The following is a 27,467-nucleotide window of genomic DNA, read 5'->3' on the forward strand; positions in this document are numbered from 1 at the left end:
ATGGTGTAATCCCGGATTTCCAATTAGTCGAATTATGCCCTGATTATCGATATTAAGAGCCGTAGGGGAATTCAGGTTATAACTAAAATCAGCCAAAAGTTGTTTAAGCCAAACAAGCTCTTTAGCTCCCTCACAGGCGGCCATGCACTCGGCCTCTGTTGTTGACAACGCAACAGTCTTTTGACGGTGGCTTCTCCATATCACAACGCTGTCGTTTAATAAAAATGCATAGCCGGTTGTAGATCTTCTTGTATCAACATCACGAGCAAAATCTGCGTCAGTATAACCTTCAAATTTATGAGAATTACCTGACCTATATTCTATACAGTAGTCCATGGTTGCTTTTAGGTAGCGAAAAATCCTCTTAACAGCTTTTACGTGGGAGTTTTTGGGATTTTCTGTAAATTTGCTCACTTCACCAACGGCATATGATATATCTGGTCTGGATACTGTAGCAGCAAACGTCAAACAGCCAATAGCTTCTCTGAATGGGTACTTTACAGAAGCTTCCTCACTACGTTTTGATAGATATGTGTTACCGTCACTAGGCGTTGAAATACCTTTTCATGTTAAAGCGTTGAAGAATTTTCTTTATGTAAGAACGTTGGCTAATTTTTATAGATTGGTTTGGTATATCGCGATAAATTTCAAGCCCAACATAATAGTTGTTTTCACCATAAGTGATACGAAATTCGTTCGATAGTTTTCCAATGAATAAATTTAAAGCGGATTGGTTTTGGGATAATATCAACCCATCATCAACGTATAGAAGCAAAATAATCTTACTATTTTCAATATTGCCGTGAAACACACAATGGTTAGCATTAGACTGCTGCATTTTAAATGTTTGCAGAAATTCCACAAACTTTGAATTCCAATTACGAGATGCATGCTTAAGCCCATACAGACCCTTTTTAAGGCAAAAAACTTGATTTTGAGCTTGAGAGACATTGATGCCTTGTGGGATGTCCATATAAATCTCCTCATGGAGTTCTCCGTATAAAAAGGCAGTTTTGACATCGAATTGCATCATCTCCATGCCTTCAAAGGCTGCTACCGCCATAGCCACTCTCACTGAATCATATCGCACTACTGCCGAATATGTTTCTTTATAGCCGATACCAGGTTCTTGTGAATAGCCTTTAGCCACTAATCGCGCCTTAAACACTGGTTTTTGATTTGGGTTTGATTTAATTTTAAACACCCATTTGTATCCCACAATATTTTTATCACGGGGTTTTTCTACCAACTCCCAAGTTTGGTTAAGCTCAAGGGAATTGATTTCATCATTTATTGCCGCTCTCCAATTCACGGCGTGTTCCGAATTTATGGCATCTTCATATGAATCTGGTTCTGAAGTAGTTGCTAAACAGCCCATGTAATCGTATCCAAATCGCTCTGGTGGTAAAACTTCCTTACGCAAGCCATACCTATTGTGCTCTCTTGTATCAGGAACAGAACTTTGTAACGTAGAACCATTTGATGTATTTGGCATATCGGTTGCTGAAGTCTCTTTTTTCATAGAATTCTTCGGAGTGCTGGACATATGCGGCTGGAAAGACGATGAAACGTTTTCATCTTGTTCAGTGTTTTCATTACTCGTATCACCCTCGTCATCTTTGCTAAATTACCCAATTCTAATTGCCTTTTCATTAAAAACAACATCGCAACTAACAATTATTTTTGCTGACTCCTGATCGTACAAACGAAAATTTTTTGCTGAAGGTTCATAGCCAACTAGATACATTTTCTTTGCTTTAGCATCCCACTTTTTCCTCCCTAGTTGTTTGGGCAGATAAACCATGCATTCAGTGCCAAAAACCTTTAAGTGACTCAAATCGGGCTTCTTGCCAAATCAGTATTCAAATGGCGTTTTTGCCCGACTAGCCGGTGCTGATCGATTAAGAATGTATACGGCCGTTCTCACTGCTTCAGGCCAAAAAATTTGTTTAGTCCGCTGGCCAACAACATCGTCCGGGCTGATTCTTGAACAGTCCTATTGTCTCTTTCAATAAAGCCATTTTGCTCCGGGGTGTATGGTGAGATTTTCTCCAGAACAATACCATTATTTGACAGCAGCTCAGCTACTTCTTTATTTATAAACTCGGTACCATTGTCGCACCGTACGTATTTTACCGATTCGCCAGTCATGTTGCGCAACATAGAAATAAAATATCTAAGTTTTTGAAGAACTTCAGATTTGTTGGATAAAAAATAAACGTACCTGAAGCATGTGCATTCATCCTTAAGCAACATGAAATAGCGAACTCCACCGATACCAGATTCAGACATAGGGCCGCATAAATCCATATGAAAATATTCGCACTTGCGTGGTTCGCGTCGTATTGCAGCTCCATGTGAAGATCGATGCATTTTTCCTCGCTTGCAATCTTCACAGAAGAAATTTTTGTGTTCCGTCACATTTATGCCATCAGCTAAACCTCTGTCACACATGTTTTTGATTGTTGCTGTATTTATGTGACCAAGTCTGCAGTGCCATTGCTGCATTGTATTAATCTTTGCCGAATTTGCTTTATAATCAGTTCTTTGCTTAAATAACATTCTAAATTGATTTTGAGAGTCACGAATACCGGCGGCCATCATGTTTTTATTTTTGTCTATCAGCACACATCGTTTAGTTTCCATCAGCATTGAAACCCCTTTTGTTGTTGCTGAGCCTGTAGAAAACAGGTTTTGTTTTAGTTGAGGAACATATTGGACGTTAGTGAGAACGCGAGGTATCCATTTGTTGTATACAAGAGCATAAATTTTTACATCGCCGCAACCTAGGATTGGCAATTTCTCATTATTTGCAATGTAAACAAATCGTTTGGAATTTGACAATTTTAAATCGGTAAACCATTCTTTATGTGAAGTCATGTGTTCGGTAGCACCTGAGTCTGCGATCCACACGTCATGGTACGGCGCTAACAAAACATCTGACGTTGATGCAGTAAATGCTACTTCATCACCGTTCTTGTCTCTCTGCTTGTCGCCCTCACGTTTTTTAAATTGTTTTTTCTTTGCACGACATTCTCTCTCCCAATGTCCAATTTTATTGCAGTAGTTGCATTTTTACGTTCGCTTTCTTTCGGCAATTGACTTTTTTGGTTTTTCAGATTTTGCATTGAAAGCTGCTTCACTTACAGCTCCGTCACTATTCTTCTTGAGTTGATCTTCTTCGAGCTGTAACTTTGCCATCAAATTGTCTATAGTTCTGCCTTCTTTACGTTATACCAAACAGTTTTGAAGTTTTGGAACCTTGGTGGCAAACTGCTTATGATTCGTACCATCTTGATATTTTCGGATAACTTTTCTCCTTGTGCCTCTATTTCCGCTGCCAATGCTGACACCTTTGACACATGATCTGCGACTGACTCGTCTTCCTGCATTCGTAGCGAAAAATATTCTTCATAAAGGCACATAACTTTTACCTCACTTTGTTTGTCGTGAATGTTGGCTAATTTGAGGTAGACTTCGTTTGAGCTAGTGAATGTTAGTACGTGGTTTGCTTGATCCTTTTCAATGGAAGATATAAGAATTCCCATTGCTTTACCGTCACGCTTCATCCATAAGTCCTTCTGATCTTGGGATGCCGAATCGTTGAATTTGGTTATCCCTTGTACTATTCCTAGTAAACCATGGCCTTTTAATACCGCATCGACATTGAACTTCCACAACCTGTAGTTGCTGTTGTTTAGTCGGTGGAAAATATGGATTGTTTCTACGGTCATCTTAAGCCAATCTGGGCCCATAACCTGATGAAATAAAATGCTATCAAGTGCAAACTTAGCACGTACAAAATATATGCTACGTTTATTCACGCGGTTTGATGAGAAGTGAAGTAATATAATATATGTACAGATTATATTTGTATAAGTATATACAAAGAAAAATAACAGTTAGTAATGAAATTAAGTAGCTGAATACAAAGCCGAGTAAGAGTTTGCCACGTATCAAAGGAGTGACAGATCTTTAAAGACAAGTGGTGCCATTAAACAATGTTGCTTCTTAACAAAAAGGGAGTGGGCCTTAGCTCTATGGGTGGACGCCTTTTCGAGATATCGCCATAAAGGTGGACCAGGGGTGACTCTAGAAAGTTTTTGTACGATATGGGTATCAAATTAAAGGTATTAATGAGGGGTTTAAAAGGGAGTGGTGGTTGTTGTATTGGTGGTCGCCTTTTCGAGATATCGCCATAAAGGTGGACCAGGGGTGACTCTAGAATGCGTTTGTACGATATGGGTATCAAATTAAAGGTGCTAAAGAGTATTTTAAAAGGGAGTGGGCCTTAGTTTTATAGGTGGACGCCTTTTCGAGATATCGCCATAAAGGTGGACCAGGGATGACTCTAGAATGCGTTTATACAATATGGGTATAAAACGAAAGGTGTTAATGAGTATTTTAAAAGGGAGTGGGCCTTAGTTCTATGGGTGGACACCTTTTCGAAATATCGATATAAAGGTGGACCAGGGGTGACTCTAGAATTTGTTTGTACGATATGGGTATCAAATGAAAGGTGTTAATGAGTATTTTAAAAGGGAGTGGACCTTAGTTTTATAGGTGGACGCCTTTTCGAGATATCGCCATAAAGGTGGACCAGGGATGACTCTAGAATGCGTTTATACAATATGGGTATAAAACGAAAGGTGTTAATGAGTATTTTGAAAGGGAATGGGCTTTAGTTCTATATGTGAACTCCTTTTCGAGATATCGCCATAAAGTTGGACCAGGGGTGACTCTAGAATTTGTTTGTACGATAAGGGTATCAAATGAAAGGTGCTAATGAGTATTTTAAAAGGGAGTGGGCTTTAGTTTTATAGGTGGACGCCTTTTCGAGATATCGCCATAAAGGTGGACCAGGGATGACTCTAGAATGCGTTTATACAATATGGGTATAAAACGAAAGGTGTTAATGAGTATTTTAAAAGGGAGTGGGCCTTAGTTCTATGGGTGGACGCCTTTTCGAAATATCGATATAAAGGTGGACCAGGGGTGACTCTAGAATTTGTTTGTGCGATATGGGTATCAAATGAAAGGTGTTAATGAGTATTTTAAAAGGGAGTGAGCCTTAGTTCTATGGGTGGACGCCTTTTCGAGATATCGCCATAAAGGTGGACCAGGGGTTACTCTAGAATGCGTTTGTACAATATGGGTATAAAACGAAAGGTGTTAATGAGTGTTTTAAAAGGGAGTGAGCCTTAGTTCTATGGGTGGACGCCTTTTCGAAATATCGATATAAAGGTGGACCAGGGGTTACTCTAGAATTTGTTTGTACGATATGGGTATCAAATGAAAGGTGTTAATGAGTATTTTAAAAGGGAGTGAGCCCTAGTTCTATGGGTGGACGCCTTTTCGAGATATCGCCATAAAGGTGGACCAGGGATGACTCTAGAATGCGTTTATACAATATGGGTATAAAACGAAAGGTGTTAATGAGTATTTTAAAAGGGAGTGGGCCTTAGTTCTATGGGTGGACGCCTTTTCGAAATATCGATATAAAGGTGGAACAGGGGTGACTCTAGAATTTGTTATACGATATGGGTATCAAATGAAAGGTGTTAATGAGTATTTTAAAAGGGAGTGGGCCTTAGTTTTATAGGTGGACGCCTTTTCGAGATATCGCCATAAAGGTGGACCAGGGATGACTCTAGAATGCGTTTATACAATATGGGTATAAAACGAAAGGTGTTAATGAGTATTTTGAAAGGGAATGGGCTTTAGTTCTATAGGTGAACTCCTTTTCAAGAAATCGCCATAAAGGTGGACCAGGGGTGACTCTAGAATTTGTTTGTGCGATATGGGTATCAAATGAAAGGTGTTAATGAGTATTTTAAAAGGGAGTGAGCCTTAGTTCTATGGGTGGACGCCTTTTCGAGATATCGCCATAAAGGTGGACCAAGGGTGACTCTAGAATGCGTTTGTACAATATGGGTGTCAAACGAAAGGTGTTAATGAGTGTTTTAAAAGGGAGTGAGCCTTAGTTCTATGGGTGGACGCCTTTCCGAAATATCGATATAAAGGTGGACCAGGGGTGACTCTAGAATTTGTTTGTACGATATGGGTATCAAATGAAAGGTGTTAATGAGTATTTTAAAAGGGAGTGAGCCCTAGTTCTATGGGCGGACGCCTTTTCGAGATATCGCCATAAAGGTGGACCAGGGATGACTCTAGAATGCGTTTATACAATATGGGTATAAAACGAAAGGTGTTAATGAGTGTTTTAAAAGGGAGTGAGCCTTAGTTCTATGGGTGGACGCCTTTTCGAAATATCGATATAAAGGTGGAACAGGGGTGACTCTAGAATTTGTTATACGATATGGGTATCAAATGAAAGGTGTTAATGAGTATTTTAAAAGGGAGTGGGCCTTAGTTTTATAGGTGGACGCCTTTTCGAGATATCGCCATAAAGGTGGACCAGGGATGACTCTAGAATGCGTTTATACAATATGGGTATAAAACGAAAGGTGTTAATGAGTATTTTGAAAGGGAATGGGCTTTAGTTCTATAGGTGAACTCCTTTTCGAGAAATCGCCATAAAGGTGGACCAGGGGTGACTCTAGAATATGTTTGTACGATATGGGTATCAAATGAAAGCTGTTAATGAGTATTTTGAAAAGGAGTAATCCTTAGTTCCATAGGTGCGTGTGTATACGTTATTGAATTATACTTGTTGGTGGAGCTTTTGAATCTTGAACGTAGATATCGAACTTATCGGAATGTTAAGTCTGAATGAAATACATATTGTAAGGAAATTAGGTTTTGAGCTTTGCTGGAATAAAGATACTATCAATAAACAAGTAAGGAAGGTTAAGTTCGGGTGTAACCGAACATTACATACTCAGTTGAGAGCTATGGTGACAACATAAGGGAAAATAACCATGTAGGAAAATGAACCGAGGGAAACCGTGGAATGTGTTTGCAGAACATGTGTATCAAATGAAAGACATTAAAGAGTATTTTAAGAGGAAGTGGGCCATAGTTATATAGGTGGATGCCATTTAGGGATATCTCCATAAAAGTGGACCAGGGCTGACTTTAGAATTTGTTTGTACGATATGGGTATCAAAGGGGGTTCAGATAATTGGCTTGGATATCATACGTGGTTCCAGGCTCTGGATCAGGGACTGGTATCAGTCTTAGACCGGCCATAGTGACGAATTGTCACACGTGATTAGTTATCACGTCCTGCACGGGGCGCCGATGCTTCTACTGATAATGGCGGATCTAGAGAGGACAACTCGATAAAATCCGCAGCCTGAGTAGGTCGGGGTGAAACCTTACTGAAATGGCTGGTAAGCTAATGCTGCACCTGCCCACGTCCCGCTAAAACCGTGGCGGGCCTTACGGTACGTTCCGGCTCCGTCGCCGTTAAGTTGGTGGTGTAGGTGCGGTTGAAAAATTTTCCGCTTTGCGTCCGGTCTGGCTCTGAACGCATTACCCATAAGGTACTGCGTCAACCCTCGCATGACCTCCCTGCGTAGCATAGATAACCACGAGACCGTTGAAGGGCGACTACACAATCGACTCCGGATAGCGGCCTTGAGGGGGGACTTTTTAGAATGGACAAGACTAACACGAAACCGCCAAGTGTGGGGTGCGGAAGAAGAGCGGTTTTGATGGAAATCCGTCAAATCAATCTTTAGCACTCTAAGGCGGCTTCCGCGAATTTGGTGCTCTGCCTTGAAAAAGGCGGAGTGGATATAGTCCTTGTCCAGGAGCCGTGGCTGAGTAGTAACGGCAGACAGATTTCTGGATTAAGGACTGGAAAATTCAACACCTTGGTGCATGGGGAGGCAGGTAGGCCTAGATCCTAGAAAGAGATTAAAGCTTTTATTCTCTCTAATTTCAGAAATGCTGACGTAACCACGGTCTGCCTCGAGCGAAGCAGTAATGAAATGTGGGTGGTCTCAGCGTACATGCCCCATGCGGACGTAGCGGGACCACTACCTGCGATACTGGGCGAAATCACCGCTGAAGCAAGGCGGAGAGGTGTTGGCGTGATCATCGGTGCCGATGCTAATGCCCATCATAGCATCTGGGGAAGCTCGGATACCAACACTAGAGGTGAGTCTTTATTTACTTTTATTGTAGATGAGGGGCTTTGTATATGTAATAGGGCAATGACCCGACATTTATTACTGCGGTAAGGGAGGAGTTCCTGGACCTCACCCTGGTTGGTAGAGAGCTGGAAAGTCGGATATCTGGCTGGAGGCTTCTCAACGATTACTCCTTCTCTGATCATCGCTATATTCAGTTCTCGCTGAACGAAGAACGTTCCGGTAAAATATCTTTTAGGAACCCTAAAAGTATTAACTGGGACTTGTATTGTAGGAAGCTGGGAGAGCTGTTGCCTGCGGCGCCTACCGTTAGTTCGGACCTGTCCGAATCTGAGATAGACGCTCTGGTGGAAAACTTCACCTCGGCAAGCAATAGCGCCTTTCAACTGTCCTGTCCATTGAAAACTTACAGGGGGAAGGGCAAGCCGCCCTGGTGGTCGGATTCTCTTGACGACCTAAGGGCGTCCAGTCGGCAACTCTTCAACAGAGCCAGGAGGAGTAAACTACCCTCGGACTGGGAGCTCTATAAGGTGAGTCTGGGGATTTATAAATATGAAATTAGGATAGCCAAGCGAGATTCATGGCGAAGCTTATGCGAAAACGTGGAAGGCTGCAATGAATCGGCGAGGTTTAGAAAAATACTGTCTAGGAATTCCGATTCTCTGGGGTATCTGAGAGATGATGGTGGGGACTGGTCGATGAGTACGAGGAGTCCCTAAGGCTTTTACTGGATAATCATTTTCCCGATGTCCCAATTGCGCAGGGATCTTCGCCTGCATGGTCGGCGGGCGTTGGCCATGCAGAAGTGCCTGTCATTCCAATACGGGAAAGTCAAATAACCCGTGCTATAGGGTTGTTCAAGCCCTATAAGTCTCCGGGCCCGGATAGGATCATTCCTGCGCAACTTCAAAAGTCTTTGGGGACTTCCTGCCGCTGGTTGGCCATCATCTACACTACGTGCCTCAGGCTTAACTATATCCCGAAGTCTTGGCACACGGTTAGGGTTATTTTCATTCCGAAGGCCGGCAGAAGCTCTCATGTATCACCTAAGTATTTCAGGCCAATCATTCTCTCGTCGTTTCTTCTTAAGACCTTTGAGCGGTTGATTGACCTGTACCTACGGGAAAGGATACCTCGGGGGTTACTGTCGGCTTCACAGCATGCGTACTGCAAGGGCAGATCGACGGAAACGGCTCTCCATTCGATTGTAAAGCAAATAGAGGGGTCCCTAGAACACAAAGAGTATGCTCTGGGTGCCTTTCTAGACATCGAGGGAGATTTTAGCAATGTCTTACCGGGGGCAATCGAAAGAGCTCTGGTGGGTTTAGGAGTCGAGGCGGCTCTGGTTGAATTTATTAACAAATTTCTATGCGGCAGAATTGTCGCAGCGGAGTAGGGAGGGGCCCCTAATTAAGGTGTGCAGGGGCATGCCACAGGGGGTGTCCTATCTCCTCTGCTCTGGGTTGTGGTAGTCAACGAGCTTCTTTTGTAGCTGGAGACCAATGGTTGTCGTGTGGTTGCCTATGCAGACGACCTCGCTATCCTAGTCAGAGGCAAATTTCTGGGAACCCTGCGCGATGTTCTGCAGGGCTACTTGGATACTGTGGCTAGGTGGGCTGAATCATGTGGATTGGCGGTCAACCCGGGAAAAACGGAATTGGTTCTTTTTACAAGGAGATATAAGAAGCCCGATTTTAGAACTCCCCCGATTGGGGGGTACCGTTTGTACTTTCTGATAGGGTTAAATATTTGGGGATTGTTTTGGACAAGAAACTGTCCTGGATACCCAATGTGGAAGATCGGGCCAGGAAGGCCGCCGTTGCCTTGTACTGCTGCAGAGGGGAAAGAGATGGCGAATCTCGCCAGGAGTAGTACACTGGCTTTATGAGATGGTGGTCAAACCGATTCTGCTATATGGGGTGCTGGTCTGGTGGAAAGCACTAGACACGGCGAGCACCTCCAAAATGTTAGTGTCAGTGCAACGGACGGCGCTGATTGGTATCAGGGGCGCTCTGAGAACAACACCTACCTTGGCACTGAGTTTCATGCTGAACATACATCCAGTAGATATTGCGGAAAAGGCAGCCGCGGCCCGGTCGTTGATCAAGCTTCGTGATATGGGTTATGGGCTTTCTGACTTCGGACACTCTAGCCTTCTTACTAATTTCGACTTTATCCCGGACAGGACGGACTATTGTGTGCCGATAACCGCTCCCTATGCAACCTTCACATCAGTCGTTCCCCCGAGGGAGGAGTGGGGAAGAGGAATTATCTGGGGCATGAGACCGGTTAACTTGTTCAAGGATGGGTCGAAGTTGGACGGAAAGGTTGGGGGGGGGGGGGGGGGGGGGGGGTCTTTTGTCAAGAGCTAAATGTAAGCCGCAAGTTTAAGTTGGCTGATCACTGCAGTGTATTCGAAGCGGAAGTTGCTGCGATTAAGGATGCGGTGGATGGAATGCTATCCAGTGCAACTACCGTTAGGGAATTTAACATCTACTCTGATAGCCAAGCGGCTATCAAGGCCTTGAGCTCAACTACAGTGCGATCGAGGGTGGTCTGGGAGTGCCTGACCTCACTTGCGATTGCATTGAATTATTTTACAATTTGGATTATCTGGGTCCCGGGCCATAGTGATATCCCGGGTAACTATCAAGCGGATCTCTTAGCCCGCATCGGTACAACTGAACCGGATGAAGATGGCTGTAGGGATTTCGGGTTTCCACTGGCCACCTGTGTATTGCTCCTCCATAGCTGGGCCTCGAGTCAGCTCAGCAAACTTTGGGTGGACATCACGTCTTGCAGGGTAGCAAGATCTTTATGGCCGAAAGTGGTTGGCAGGAGGTCTGCTCTAAAAAATGGGGTTCACTAAGGCTCACCTATCAATGGTCATTGGGGTCTTGACAGGGCACTGTCCGATGGGTATCCATGCGGTACGTCTCAATATACTGGAAACTCCATCCTGCTTCAGCTGTATGGAGGACGATGAGGTGGAATCACCAAATCACTTTATGCTTGATTGCACAGCTTTTGCTACAACTAGACGAAAGTACTTCGGTCGCGACTCACTTGGATCTCCCGAGGATTTATCCAAAGTTGAGATCGGTATCATTCGGAGCTTTATCGTTGCTACTCAGCGATTCTCTTAGTAGCTAGATCTAAGTCACCGTTACTTTCATATTTCATATTTTCATATTTCTTTATTTCAGTATATGGCATTTAAAGCCCTTACAGACTAGATAACAATATTAAATTAAAATTAGATAATTATTTAATAGTATAGTACATGAGTTGAGTATAGACACAATAAAACTTACATGCTATGAAGAGATTGACTAGCACATTCATCTGTTTGAAAAGATATCAGTAAGTATTGTTTTAAAAGTAAACTTAGAAAGAGCAAAATCAATAGCTGAAGAATCAGAGATGCGATTAAACTCGGTCATAGCTCTAAGCAAAGGTGCGTTTGAGGCATAGAGGGTTCGGACACAATCCGTATAGAAAATAGGTATATTACGAAGAGGCCTTATAGGGATATGGAATCGGAGACTCCTGAGAAGACAAGGTGCATCAACTACACCATTAATGATGTTATAAACAAACATGAGCGATAGGACAGTTCTTCTGCATTCCAGGGACTCTAATTTGATAAGTGAGCACCTGGATTTATAAGATGGAATCGGTTCAGAAAAGTTCATCGAGCGCAGCGCGAATCGAACAAACGCTTTCTGCACACGTTCAAGCCTAACAATATGGCATTTATGATACGGCCTCCAAATAAAACAGGCATATTCCAGCTTCGAACAAACTAGTGCAGTGAACAATAACTTGAGGATGTAGGGATCCGTGAAGTCTGTGCAGGAACGCCTAATAAAAGCCAGAAGTGAATACGCCTTAGCAATAGTAGAATTTATATGAGTCGTAAAAGAAAATTTCGAATCGAAGACAACACCCAAGTCCTTTATCTCGTTAAGAGTTGAGAGGTGAGTACCATCGAGAGAGTAGGAAGTGGGAATGAGGCCACGTGATTTAGAAAAGCTTACAAGAAAGCATTTGCTAACATTTAGTGGCAAGTTATTGGCACGACACCAAACAGCAACGTTATCTAAATCAGATTGCATTTTAATCACGTCGTCTGAGTTTGCTATGGTATTAAAAATCTTTAGGTCATCAGCGTATAATAGAAAATTAGAGTGCTGGAAGCAGGTGGAAATATCGTTTATAAAAATTACAAAAAGTAATGGGCCAAGTATGCTACCTTGAGGCACCCCGGAGGTGGCTGTGAATGTGTTTGAAGAGTTATTGTCTATAACCACAACACAGCTACGCTGGTGGAGGTATGATTTAATCCATGATAAAAACATCGAGTGGAAGCCCACGCGAGTCAATTTAGAAATCAGGATAGAATGACTAACTTTATCAAATGCTTTTGAGAAGTCGGTGTACACAGTATCAACTTGACAACGGTCATTAAAAGAAGATATGCAAAAATCAGAGAAAAAAGATAGGTTTGTTACAGTGGATCTACCGGCCATAAAACCATGCTGATTTTCAGTGATTAGAGGTTTAACGGCAAAGTACATTTTTTGTTTCACAATGTACTCGAATCATTTTGAAACAGATGATAATTTTGCAATGGGCCTATAACTCGCGACATTGTTCTTGCTACCGCACTTGAAAATAGGGCTGATGAAGATTATCTTCCACGCTTCAATAAATTCGCCGCACTCTAAAGATTTGTTGAAAACACTGGACCACGAATTTCAACTTTTTTTCTTTACCAGAAACGCCGTTATGAAATTCGTATGTAAAATCAGCCCCTGATTTCGAAAATTGAGCTCATTTTTGATTCTATGGTACCGTTTTTGAGATATTTGCAATTTACCGTTATTCGAAAAAACCAAAAAGATGGCTCTCTTTAATTACGTATATCTCACAAACGGGTCAAGCAATTGCTAAACAGTTTACAGAATCGGAAAGACGATAAAATTTGCTATAAACGCATCATACATTGTTTTTTGCTCAACCATATAGTTTTCGAGATATTAGCTCATCATTTCAGATTTTTGTTTTTTTTTATGAAAAAATATGAAAAAAATTACTTTTTGCGAGGGCAGCATTCCAAAACCACAACCTTTTTTCAAAATATTTTTTATTTACGTAAAGCTCTGTTTAATTAGAAAAAAGATAAGCTATCATCGAAGAATAAGTACGTAAGTTATAAGCGATCAAATAAAAATACCCAGGTTGCGCAACTTCAATGTATGTATACATACATATATTAAAGGTATAAAAGTGCAAATGGGATATTATCCGGATAAACGAATAACACCATAACAATGATAATACTTTTTCTTTAAATAAATCAAGTAGTACTTTTAATACTCGAATTTTTTTATAGTAGGTAGAGTGGTTGCATCGAAAGGAAGAGTGGTTGGGTTCGAAAGCTGCTGTAGGCATGTAGTTATAAACATGTATTTCCGTCACTTATGGGTAAGTATGCAGGTAGATTTTCAAAATTATAAGACACAGAAAATTTTTAAAGCCTACATCTAAAGCAGGTAGTATTTTCTTTTCCCGGCTTCGTATAAAAAGGAACCTTTCTGTCTAGGTAAGATTTGATTTTTTAAATTTTATTCTTGTTCCGAGTATAAATATGAGTTAATGCGCCTTGAAACTTCATAAGATCTGCAAGGCTCGCCGGAGATAGTTCAGTTCATAAGTCAAATTTCAAAACCGTGATTTAGTAAAAAAAATAAAATGAGTAAAAGGGCGCGAGAATTTGAGTGTAATAACGATCCAGATATGTTCTGTTTCATGTGTGGCCAATATACTATCATAAGGCGACGACGAGTGTTCTCAGATGATATGAAAACTTTATACTCCAAGTAGTTTGGCATTGAGCCTAAAAATGCTGAAAACAATGGACACCGAACACGTTGTGTACATCGTGTCGATACAATTGATTCAGTCGGAATCAGGACAACAAATGAGAACATGGAGAGAACCTACTTGCCATTCAATAGAGTGTTATATTTGTCAAACAAAAGTACTTGGCGTTGGAAGATCAAGAAGAGTAACCTATGCCACCGTACCTACAGTGACATTACCAGTACTACATTCAACGGCAGTTGCAGATCCAGTTCCATTGTCAACAGTAACATCTGAGGGCGGGGAATCAAGTTGTACTGAATTTCGCATGGGAAAGGAGAGAAACGTTCTATCACAAGCACAACTTAATGATTGGATAAGAAATTTGGAACTATCCAAGGAAAAGGCCGAGATCCACACTTCTCGTATGCAACAATTTAAATTTGTATCATCCGATGTTAAGGTGATATATTGTAGAACTCGTCACGAACCATTTTCCAAACACTATACCGAGAAAGACAGTATATGCTACTGCCACGACATTCCTGGTTTATTCAAAGAGTTTGGTCAAACATATGATTCAAAAGAGTCTCGATTGTTCATAGTTAGCAATAAACAGAGATTAAAGGCTGTATTATTGCATATTGGTAACAAAAAGCCTTCTATCCCGCTAGCACATGCAGTAAATACAAAGGAAACCTACGAGGAAATGCAAAAACTACTCAAATTTATCAAATATGAAGAGCATGATTGGAAAATATGTTCTGATCTCAAAGTCGTTGCAATGCTATGCGGTCTACAAAGTGGCTACACCAAGCACTGCTGCTTCCTCTGCAAGTGGGATAGCCGAGCTCGTAAGGACCACTACGTCAGAAAGGATTGGCCGGAAAGAGTCGAGTTTACCGTTGGTATGGATAACATCAAATACACCCCTCTTGTCAAGAAAGAGAAAATCATACTTCCACCCTTACACATCAAGCTCGGTCTCATTAAAAACTTTGTTAAGGCTTTGGACAAAGAAGGCGAAGCATTCGACTATTTGAAAACAATTTTTCCAGATATTTCTCAAGCCAAGATAAAGGAAGGTATTTTTGTCGGACCACAAATAAAAAAGTTGATCAACAATAATCAATTCAAAGGACTACTCTCATCAGTTGAGGCAGCAGCGTGGGAATCCTTTGAAAACGTCGTTGCTTCTTTTCTCGGTAGACACAAAAGCCCTAAGTACGAGCAGATAGTGAACGACTTAATCAATAATTATGCGAAAATGGGTAAATATTAAAGGCTTATTAAAATTAATTTCCCAAAATTCTATAACTTGTTTACCTAACTAATATTTTCTTTCCAGGCGTAAATATGTCGTTAAAAATTCACTTTCTGCACTCACATTTGAGCTTTTTTCCGGCAAATCTTGACGACGAAAGTGACGAACATGGTGAAAAGTTTCATCAGCAAATGAAATTAATTGAAAATCGATATCAAGGATTCTGGGACGTCGCAATGATGGGTGATTACTGCTGGTTTCTCATAAGAGAAACCGATCCTAAACTGAATAAGCGTCAAAGTCGAACACATAATTATTTCGACTACATAGTAAAATAAAATTAAGATAAAGATTGTTAGAATATAGTACAAACATAAATAAATTTAAAAAAAAAGTTAAAAATATGGGTAATTTCATTCATAAATTGAACTTTTAACTAAATAGAAACAGAGCATAGCTAGATATTTCATTCTTCTTTATACCATACATACGTTTTGAGGTTTACGTTGAAATTGCGCAACCTGGGTATTTTTATTTGATCGCTTATAACTTACGTAGTTTTGCATCGATTTTCTTCGATGATAGCTTTTCTTTTTTCTAATTAAACAGAACTTTACGTAAATAAAAAATATTTGGAAAAAAAGTAGTGGTTTTGGAATGCTGCCCTCGCAAAAAGTAATTTTTTTCATATTTTTTCATAAAAAAAAAAACAAAAATCTGAAATGATGAGCTAATATCTCGAAAACTATATGGTTGAGCGAAAAACAATGTCTGATGCATTTATAGCAAATTTTATCGTCTTTGCGATTCTGTAAACTTATTTACAATTGATTAACCCGTTCGTGAGATATACGTAATTAAAGGGAGCCATATTTTTGGTTTTTTCGAATAACGGTAAATTGCAAATATCTCAAAAACGGTACCATAGAATCAAAAATGAACTCGATTTTCGAAATCAGGGGGTGGTTTTACATATGAATTTCATAACGGCGTCTCTGGTAAATTTGGCCGTCGACCAGTGAAATTAAAAGGAGGGGAAATGCCAGAGCCAAACAATTTTTCAAAAGATAAGACGATAAGCCGTCAATATCAGTATGGGTAGATGATTTAATATTCTGGATTCCATCGACCATATCTTCAATTGATAGAGTCAGCGGCCCAAAGTTAATGGGACTGTCAACCACAGTGGGCAACTCCGTGACGTAACGAAATTGGAGCAGAAGAAGGCTGCAAAAAGATTGGCCGCTTCAGCTGTTTATGAAGCATGCTCAGAATTATAGATGACTGAGGCAGGGATACTTGAACATCGTTTTTTGGAATTTAAATAAGTCCAGAATGCCCTAGGGTTTTCCTTAATGTCGGATTCAAAGTTACGAACATAGTTACCATGGAGCCTCTTGCCTAACGCTTTGAATGATTTGGAATAACGCAGGCATTTTTCTTTATACGCCATTAGCTTAGTGGCCTTGAACTTTTTGTAAAACCTATTCCTCTGATTCTTAAGCCTCTTTAGTTTTCTAGTATACCATGGTATTCTGTAACACCGCTTCATTTTCTGAGGTATATTGTGTATGCAGATTTGATTTACAACGTTTTTAAATAAGCTGAAGCATCGAGCAAGATCACATCCCCGAAACAAGGCTTCCCAATCAACAGAAGAAACTTCCTGATATAAACAGTAATGGTGTATGTGGTATCACAACGGAACTTCGTGTTGTACAAGTGAGCTATCCTTATCAGGGCAGCTACCACCTAACCTAACCTAACCTATGGGCATCAAATGAAAGGGATTTATGAGTATTTTAAAAGGCAGTGGGCCTTAGTTCTATAGGTGGACGCCTTTTCGAGATATCGCCATAAAGGTGGACCAGGGGTGACTCTAGAATGCGTTTGTACGATATGGGTATCAAATGAAAGGTTTTAATGAGCGTTTGAAAGGGTGTTGGCCCTTAGTTGTATAAGTGAAGGCGTTTTCGAGATATCTACCAAAATGTGGACCAGGGTGACCCAGAACATCATCTGTCGGGTACCGCTAATATATTTTTATATGTAATACCACAAACAGTATTCCTGCCAAGATTCCAAGGGCTTTTGATTTCGCCCTGCAGAACTTTTTCATTTTCTTCTACTTAACCTTCAACTATGGATGTGAATTTTTAGGACATAGCCTGTTAAGTGGTGGTAAATCTCACCCCTTCGGATTTTATTTAGATATTATAAAAAAAATGTAGGATTTTATAATTATTCTTTGTATAACACATGCTACAACCTTTTGGAAATAAAATGAATACAAACAAAAACTTTTTGTCTTTTATTAAAGAAAATATTCCATTTATTTAATAAAGACTTAATTTAACATAACATAAAAAACATTACATGATTAACTAAAAAAAAGTTTAAAAATTTAAACTTATGTTAAACTTAAAAGGAATTTTTTTCACAGCCAAATATATGCATTTAAATATATAACGTAAATAATTTAAACAATATTAATTTTCTGGAAACTGCAGGTCAGTCTTTTGGGGCTATTTTTTATCCATCAAATTCTGTATTGGCGCAGTTTATGCACATACGTTTGATACAGCCAATACACATTGGCGTATTACAATGTAGATAAATATGTAGAGTCTTTCGTTTAAGCCTGCTGGGACATATCTAACACAATTTACGAGCTACATTATTATGTTCCATTACCGGCGGAGCTGTTGTGGCGGTACCCAGAACTTTACCGATTACGCCTCGTAAAATTCGGGGGAACCTTGGATTTTGTTGTCGCCGTTGCAAATGTGGCACTATTAACTCCCGAGCCAACTGTTTTAAAGTCTCCCCTTGAGAAGTTATCAAATTCTTTAGAAGATTGGAACATAATATAAGCGTTTACAGCACTTATATCTAGCATTTTATAAAATATGGCTAATGGCCAGCGGCGTGTGCGTCTAAGACAAGAATAAACAGAACGTTTCTTATTAACCTTTAACTGTGGAGGTTGTGGTAAAATTTACCCTCTCTTACTATTTGTGTGCGTTACTCTCTTGTTTAGCGCTCTAGCAATTTGATTTTCTCAGTATCTTCTCATTTTATGGTGATTTTTGATCAGTTGAGTTTTTGCTGTGGAAGGTGTAACACGAACGTATATATGCCTATGCTGGAGTAAAAATTACTTCTTCTCAAGTTTTTATAGGAAAATATTTTACTACTACACCTCAAGGTAAGTGTAAGTTTTTAGTACACGACGTTTTGTGTGGAAGAAGATGAATCAAGGGATGAAGACTATAACTCGGATGGTGTAGTTGAAGATAGTTCTGAGGAAATTGAAACCATTGTTGGGGAAGAAGCTGATGTTGACGGAAATATTTGCGAGTCCGGTGTAAATTATTATAACGGAAAAAACTGTTTTAAGTGGTCAGCAATTGAACATACCCCAAAACCCCTTTTCATAATATTGGGCGGTTACCAGTGGCTTTACTAAAAAATTCTGAAACTAATGTATGTGGGTATTGATCAAGAATTTTTAAAAGTGAAATGGAATGCACGATTATAGAACATACAAATGCAAAATTGAAAGCTAAGTTTGATTTGTGTGGAAAAACTGAAGCGAAGTGTCTTGATTTGATTGAATTGAAGGCGTTTTTCGGAATTTTGATATATACAGCTATATTCAAGTCTAACCACGAAGACACGAAATTTATTTATTCTACAGATGGAACGGGCGAGAAATTTTTAGGTGTACAATGTCCGAGGCAAGTTTCCTTTGCATTCTCAGTTGTTTAAAGGTTGATAACTCTTCTGATAGAAACCAACGATTGGAAAGCGATCCGTTAGCAGCGGTTTCCGAAATTTTCAACAAATTTGTAGAAAACTGCAAGAAAAGTTATTCAATTTGAACTCATGCTTGCATTGATAAAATGTTGGTACCATTGCGAGGTAGATGCAAGTTCAAGATTTATATGCCAAAAAAGTCAGCGAAGTATGGCATTAAAATAAATGTATTTGACAGATGCACGCACTCATTATCTTTCTAATGCATATATTTACTTTGGGAAAAATTCCGACGGAATTGGATTTACAAATGAAGAAAAACGACTTGTTTTACCAACGCAATCAGTGCTAAGACTATGTAAACCATTGGAACGAAGTAGCCGGAATGTTATTGCTGACAATTGGTTTTCTTCAATCCAAGTGCTAGAAGAGCTTAAAAAGCGAGGAATAACTTATTTAGGTACACTGAAAAGAAACAGGAGAGAGATCCCTCCTGAATTTCAGTCTAAAAAGACTAGGATGTTTGGGTCATCCATGTATGGGTTCACCAAAGACACGACACAAACAATAACAAAGTGCTGTTATATTATTGAGCTGAATGCATCACAAAAAAGAAGACGATTTATTTTCTTCAAAACTTACAATAATAGCAGATTACAATAATACAAAAGGTGCAGTGGATGAGCTTAATATGGTAGGTGTCACACCCATTTTACAAAGTTTTTTCTAACGTTATATTTTGCATCAATAAACGAATCCAATCACCATTTTTCATCCCTTTTTTCATATTTGGCATAGAATTATGGCATTTTTTTCATTTTTCGTAATTTTCGATATCGAAAAAGTAGGCGTGGTCATTTTAGGATTTCTGTCATTTTTTATACCAAGATAAAGTGAGTTCAGATAAGTACGTGAACTGAGTTTAGTAAAGATATATCGATTTTTGCTCAAGTTATCGTGTTAACGGCCGAGCGGAAGGATAGACGGTCGACTGTGTATAAAAACTGGGCGTGGCTTCAACCGATTACGCCCATTTTCACTCGTCATAGATTCTATGCCCCTATCAGATTTCATAAGGATTGGCAAATTTTTGTTCGACTTATGGCATTAAAATTATTCTAGACAAATTAAATGAAAAAAGGTGGAGCCACGCCCATTTTGAAATTTTCTTTTATTTTTGTATTTTGTTTCACCATATCATTACTTGAGTTGAATTTTGACATAATTTACTTATTGTACATATATTAAATTTTTTGTTAAAATTTGACTTTAAAAACTTTTTTTTTAAAAGTGAGCGTGTTTGTCATCCGATTTTGCTAATTATTATTTAGCACAAATACGGTAATAGGAGTGACGTTCCTGCCAAATTTCATCACGATATCTTCAACGACTGCCAAATTACAGCTTGGAAAACTTTTAAATTACCTTCTTTTAAAAGTGGGCGGTGCCACGCCCATTGTCCAAAATTTTGCTAATTTTCTATTTTGCATCATAATGCCAACCCGACTACCAAGTTTCATCGCTTTATCCCTCTTAGGTACCGAATTATCGCACTTTTTCGGTTTTTGGAAATTTTCGATATCGAAAAAGTGGGCGTGGTTGCAGTCCGATTTCATACATTTTAAATAGCGATCTGAGATGAGTGCCCAGGAGCCTACGTACCAAATTTCATTAGGATATCTCAAAATTTACCCAAGTTATCGTGTTAACCGACAGACGGACGGACGGACATGGCTAAATGAATTTCTTTTTTCGCCCAGATCATTTGGTATATAGAAGTCTATATCTATCTCGATTAGTTTATGCCATTACGGATTACCGTTATGCGAACAAAATTAATGTACTCTGTGAGCTCTACTCAGCTGAGTATAAAAATTATAAATAAAAGCGGCCCTAGGATGCCACCTTGAGGAACTCCTGAGCTTGTATGAAATTCCCGTGATATTAAATTATATAGCTGGACTCTACAGTATCTTCCACTTATACACGATCTGATCCATTCGAGAAATATGGAATGAAAACCCCTTAATGCTAACTTTTTAAGTAAAATTTTATGCGACACCCTATCAAATGCCTTGGAAAAATCAGTATACACCCCATAAATTTGAAACCCACCAACAAAACTCTTGATGCAATCCACATCAGACTGAGAGGATGATTTGAGACATAAAATAGCATTACTGATATCTTCCTCCGATAATGAGAGTCAAAAGATAAACAAGAATTAGAAATAACTGTGGAAAGCTTCTCATCCATTTCATCACTAACAAAGTTTGCACTAAAAAAGTCAGCAAATGTATTAGCAGAGTCTATAGCCGAATTAGAGTGCTTCTCATTATAATACATCGAGGTAGGAATGTTTGATTTTTCTTTGACTTAATAAAAGACGAAAAGGCTTTAGGGTTAATTTTTATATTACTTTCGAATTTGCATATACAGTTTTCCCGAAGTAACTTATCAAGAATTTAAAATCAGCAAGGCAACATTTATATTTTTCAAAGATATTTTTCGATATTTTGAATTTTCTATAAAACTTACTACAAATATTCTTTAAATGCTTTAGCTCTTTCGTACACCACGTTAGCTTATATCGCTTATTGGGTAAAACTGGAACATGATTCAAACAACTGTTATGCACCAAAGACATAAAAATTTTGAGGCAGTGATATGCATCTACATTAGCAAAAAGCCCATCCCAACCAAACTCAGCCAGACATTTGTTGAGGGCCTCGAAATCGCACTCATTAAAATTGAAGTTTAAGCTGGAGACATTGGTGCTTTATCGGTAACCGTATCGGTGACCTTATAACAGCTGATTCGACCAACCTTATGAGAATCAATGCAATCGATTATTGGTGCCGCTAAGGTCGTAACCGTATCGTAGCCAACCAATTAGGTTTTGGTTTACCGTCGTAACGATAAACAGCTGATTACGTTAGGGATACGGATACAGCGATACGACATACGGCACCAATGACTCCCGCTTTAGAGCATCACATTCGGGAGAGATATTAAGAAATTCGCAGAATTCTAACTCTAACACAAAGGAAGATGATGCAAACAAGCCGGAGAAATTGGTAAACAACACTCCAAAAGCGTAAAATTTAAATTACTTGATAAGAAAATTAAATCCAAAATACGAAAACACTTATTATAAAATCTATTAACTTGACGCAGATCTAAGCTTAATAAATTATCAACTAAATATGATTGATGAAATCTAATAACATTGCAAGGAGGAAGAAAGTCTGCGTTATCTAAATAAGACCAAGAAACACTAATTAAATTAAAATCGCCAAGGACACACAACTGTTGATCACCAATCATTGATTGTAACGATGTGACGTTATCGACATGCAACTTTTAAACCGATTCGGGTAGGATACACAAATGAAAATCTCCCATGACGAACCAATTAGTCGCACGCAGGGACGTAGCGATTTTTTAGGTCGTTACAATTCAAATATTTTTTACTACGTATTTACTTTGTTGGTGATATTATATTTTTAATATGCAAGCATATGTATGTACGAAGAGAACACTTATATATTTTAATCATATTCTGTGTCATAATAATTCTGCAATTTATTAAATATACAAATGTAGGCACATGTTAACTTTTACTATAATTTCATAAAGAAGATTCCTTGTAAATTTGCCTAACGATCATGTACATACATATCAGAGAACAGCAAAAATCGAACACAACAACGTTCGATTACATTCGGCAACATGATCGTGTTCAATGATCCAACTTGCATAATCGACATTGATTTAAAATCAACCAATTTATTGCATGCTCGTTTGCCTCAACTGCGATTACATACATCGGAATGAAAAGGCAAATTTGAAAACTGCATGCGTCTGAATATTTGCATTATTCTTCTACCCTTACGTCACGGCGACAAGCTACATATAAACATACATATAAACATTGCTTACGATTCTGTTTGTTTGCCGAATTAAACGATACTAATTCTCGTGCTTTGATTTTATTCTTCGCTTGCCTTCGTTTGATCAATACAATCGTACGCAAAACCTGTTCGGTCATTCGATCGCAATCATGCTAACGGAGTCTAGTAAAGACAGATGCTGAGTTTATTCAATTATGAGTTTATTCGCATGATTGAATGTGAAAGCAAGTTTTAGTTTTTGATTAAATCAAGAAAATTGTGATTTTTGCAGTTCTCTGATACATATATATGTATATGCGAGCGAGTGTTTTCGCTTTAGTTTTGTCACTGTGCCATTTGAATGCAGCAGCATGCAAATTATGTCCGTATTGCTGGTTTCAATATAATTTGGCCAACGATTCTTTCGAATTATGCTCTATGATTTTAGAAATTTATTAAATAAGTTAATCTAAATAGCTTTGAAGTAATTTGTGAATTAAGAGACGATCAGAATAAATTTTGATCTTTCGAGTTGTGGTTATCTAATTAAAAAAAAACTAAAAGTTTAATTTAAGCTTAAAGTTCAACTTGACTTAAAATGAGTTTATTAAAATGGTTACAATCGCCACCGGAAAAACGTGCGCGGCAGGACTCAAGTGAGTAGGCACATCGTTTTCCATTCATTATTTAGAGTGCAATAATTATTATGAATGATGTAATTATGTTTTATTTATTTTGACGTGTTTATGAATCGCATTTTAAAGATTCAAATATTGCGTCAGAAGTATTGTAAGTCTGGTAGTCTATCATTCTACTGTCAAAAGTTTTCTGTTCGTAGGTTTCTAGGTTTTCGATTATTGCTTGTACATGAAGCACCTTGACTGTTTTATTGATGTTTGCCGGGAACCATATTTTTCGACCATGATGGACTGTTCTTAGAACGAATCAAAATATAGAAAAAAGATGACATCAGAAGTAACACTGCGTTAAACATTTTATCATGTTCTCTTTCTGCCACCAGCTGTCGGAGAGTGGTTGAGTTTTTATTTATTTTTTTTTTTTTTTTGTTGATTTTCCGACAGGGTGGATAAATGATGTATAGTTTGACGATTTTCCGTCATCCCTTGTCAAATATTTGGTTTCGAGACAAACCGGTTACGGCGTTGTGCCATCATCAGTGTAGAATTTTGCTCTTTGTTTGATACCGCCTGTTTATATATTGCAGTAGTAAAAAATCTATTTTTAAAATATGAATTCCAAACATACATTATACGTAAGCGTTTTCGAAACTGCGCTCATATATGCATATTTACACGAACATTGAAATATGAAATTTGGGAGAAACAATTAATTGGAAAAATTTTCAATTAATTAGTATAAAACTATGTATATACACATTCATGTGTACAGGTTAGCTGCGGTTTTGTATTGGTAGCGTGCTACGCCCACCACAGCGAAGATCCTGGGTTAAAGGCCCGCAAAAAGCAACATCAACGTCTTTTGAAACAAATTTTCCACTTAGAAACAAGTTTTTTTGATCGCATCGCAGTGGCAGTGGTTTGGCAAACACTCTGAGTATATGGTTGTGTTCAAGCCGCCAAATAACAAACGCAGTGCTACTTAATTGATGGAATGTTGTCGATACTCAAGCTGATAATATGCTGGAATGGCGCAGCGAGAATGTTTATGTTACTTTTGATTTGCTTGTGATGATGAATGAAAGAATGTCAACATTTCAATTAATCCAACGCGCGAGGTTGACACAGCTGCTCAAACTTTGTCGAAGAACGTGATGCCCTGTCAGAAAAAGCATCAAAAACTCATTTGTTTGCAGATGCCGTTTGGATTCGGCATAAAACATGAACAATTTAAAAGTAGCACGATGCAAATTGGGAGAAACTTTGGTATATAGGTTCCTGGGCACTCATCTCAGATCGCTATTTAAAATGAACGATATCGGACAATAACCACGCCCACTTTTTCGATATCGAAAATTTCGAAAAATCGAAAAAGTGCGATAATTCATTACCAAATACGGATTAAGCGATGAAACTTGGTGAGTTGAACTCATGACACAGAATAGAAAACTAGTAAAATTTTGGACAATGGGCGTGGCACCGCCCACTTTTAAAAGAATGTAATTTAGAAGTTTTGCAAGCTGTAATTTGGCAGCCGTTGAAGATATCATGATGAAATTTGGCAGGAACGTTACTCTTATTACTATATATCTGCTTAATAAAAATTAGCGAAAAAAAATTTTTTTTTTAATTCAAATTTAAAAAAAAAATTTTATCTTTCCAGTATATAAGTAAATTATGTCAACATTCAACTCCAGTAATGATATGGTGCAACAAAATACAAAAATAAAAGAACATTTCAAAATGGGCGTGGCTCCGCCCTTTTTCATTTAATTTGTCTAGGATACTTTTAATGCCATAATTCGAACAAAAATTTACCAATCCTTGTGAAATTTGGAAGAGGTTTAGATTCTAGGACGATAACTGTTTTCTGTGAAAAAGGGTGAAATCGGTTGAAGCCACGCCCAGTTTTTATACACAGTCGACCGTCTGTCCTTCCGCTCGGCTGTTAACACGATAACTTGAGCAAAAATCGATATATCTTTACTAAACTCAGTTCACGTACTTATCTAAACTCACTTTGTCTTGGTGTAAAAAATAGCGGAAATCCGACTATGACCACGCCCACTTTTTCGATATCGAAAATTACGAAAAATTACAAATATGCCATAATAATATACCAAATACGAAAAAAGGGATGAAACATGGTAATTGTATTGGTCTATTGACGCAAAATATAACTTTAGAAAAAAACTTGGTAAAATTGGTGTGACACCTACCATATTAAGTAGAAGAAAATGAAAAAGTTCTGCAGGGCGAAATCAAAAGCCTTTGGAATCATGGCAGGAATACTGTTCGTGGTATTACATATAAAAATAAATTAGCGGTACCCGACAGATGATGTTCTGGGTCACCCTGGTCCACATTTTGGTCGATATCTCGAAAACGCCTTCACATATACAACTAAGGGCCACTCCATTTTAAAACCCTTATTAATACCTCTAATTTGATACCCATATCTTACAAACATATTACAGAGTCACCCCTGGTCCACCTTTATGTCAATATCTCGAAAATGCTTCCACCTATAGAACTAAGGCCCACTCCCTTTTAAATAATCATTAACACCTTTCATCTGATACCCATATCGTACAAGCAACTACTAGAGTCACCCCTGGTCCACCCGTATTGTGATATCTCGAAAAGGCGTCCACCTATAGAATTAGGGCCTACTCCCTTTTAAAATACTCATTAACACCTTTCATTTAGTTCCCACATCTATAAACACATTCTAGAGTCAATCCTGGTCCACCTTTATGGCGATATCCCGAAAAGGCGTCCACCTATAGAACTAAGGATCACTTCCTTTAAAAATACTCTTTAATACCTTCCCTTTGATACCATACCCATGTCATACAAACACATTCCAGGATTACCCTAGGTTCATTTTCCTACATGGTGATTTTCAATTATTTTTTCTGAAAAGCTCTCAACTGAGTATGTAATGTTCGGTTACACCCGAACTTAGCCTTCCTTTCACTTGGGAAATGAAATGCCATTGATACAAAGCTCTTTTTTGCAAAGATATAGCTTATTTTGCACCACCGTGGTGTGATGGTAGCGTGCTCCGCCTACCTCACCGTATGGCCTGGGTTCGCACCCCGGGCAAAGCAACATCAAAATTTTAGAAATAAGGTTTTTCAATTAGAAGAAAATTTTTCTAAGCGGGGTCGCCCCTCGGCAGTGTTTGGCAAGCGCTCCGAGTGTATTTCTGCCATGAAAAGCTCTCAGTGAAAACTCATCTGCTTTGCAGATGCCGTTCGGAGTCGGCATAAAACATGTAGGTCCCGTCCGGCCAATTTGTAGGGAAAATCAAGAGGAGCACGACGCAAATTGAAAGAGAAGCTCGGCCTTAGATCTCTTTGGAGGTTATCGCGCCTTACATTTATTTATTTTTTTATAGCTTATTTTATTCGTACACTACCCTCTTTTATATAAAAGTGGACGTGGTCCTTAACCAATTGCGTAAATTTTTCTTCAAAGCATTTCCTATAGTAAAGGCAACCTCTCTGCCGAATTTTGTTACGATAGGTTTAACGATTTTGATTTATGATTAATAATATTTGTCAAATTGATTTAATACAAGTGAAAAATACCACGCCTATTTTAAATTTTTGTTCAAATTTTTGATCAATAGTCTCAATATCAGTCCACATGTCAAATTTCAGCATTATAGGTGTATTATTTATAGCAACCGGCAACACCAGAACACAAAACCCTTTTTTAAGATTTTCTCCTTTTTATACTCAGTTGAGTAGAGCTCACAGAGTATATTAACTTTGATTGGATAGCGGTTGGTTGTACAGGTATAAAGGAATCGAGATAGATATAGACTTCCATATATCAAAATCATCAGTATGATTGAGTCATGTCCGTCCGTCCGTCCGTCCGTCTGCCCGTTAACACGATAACTTGAGTAAATTTTGATGTATCTTGATGAAATTTGGTATGTAGGTTCCTGGGCACTCATCTCAGTTCGCTATTT

Source organism: Eurosta solidaginis, chromosome 2 (assembly GCF_040869045.1).
Source record: "Eurosta solidaginis isolate ZX-2024a chromosome 2, ASM4086904v1, whole genome shotgun sequence".
Taxonomy (NCBI): domain Eukaryota; kingdom Metazoa; phylum Arthropoda; class Insecta; order Diptera; family Tephritidae; genus Eurosta; species Eurosta solidaginis.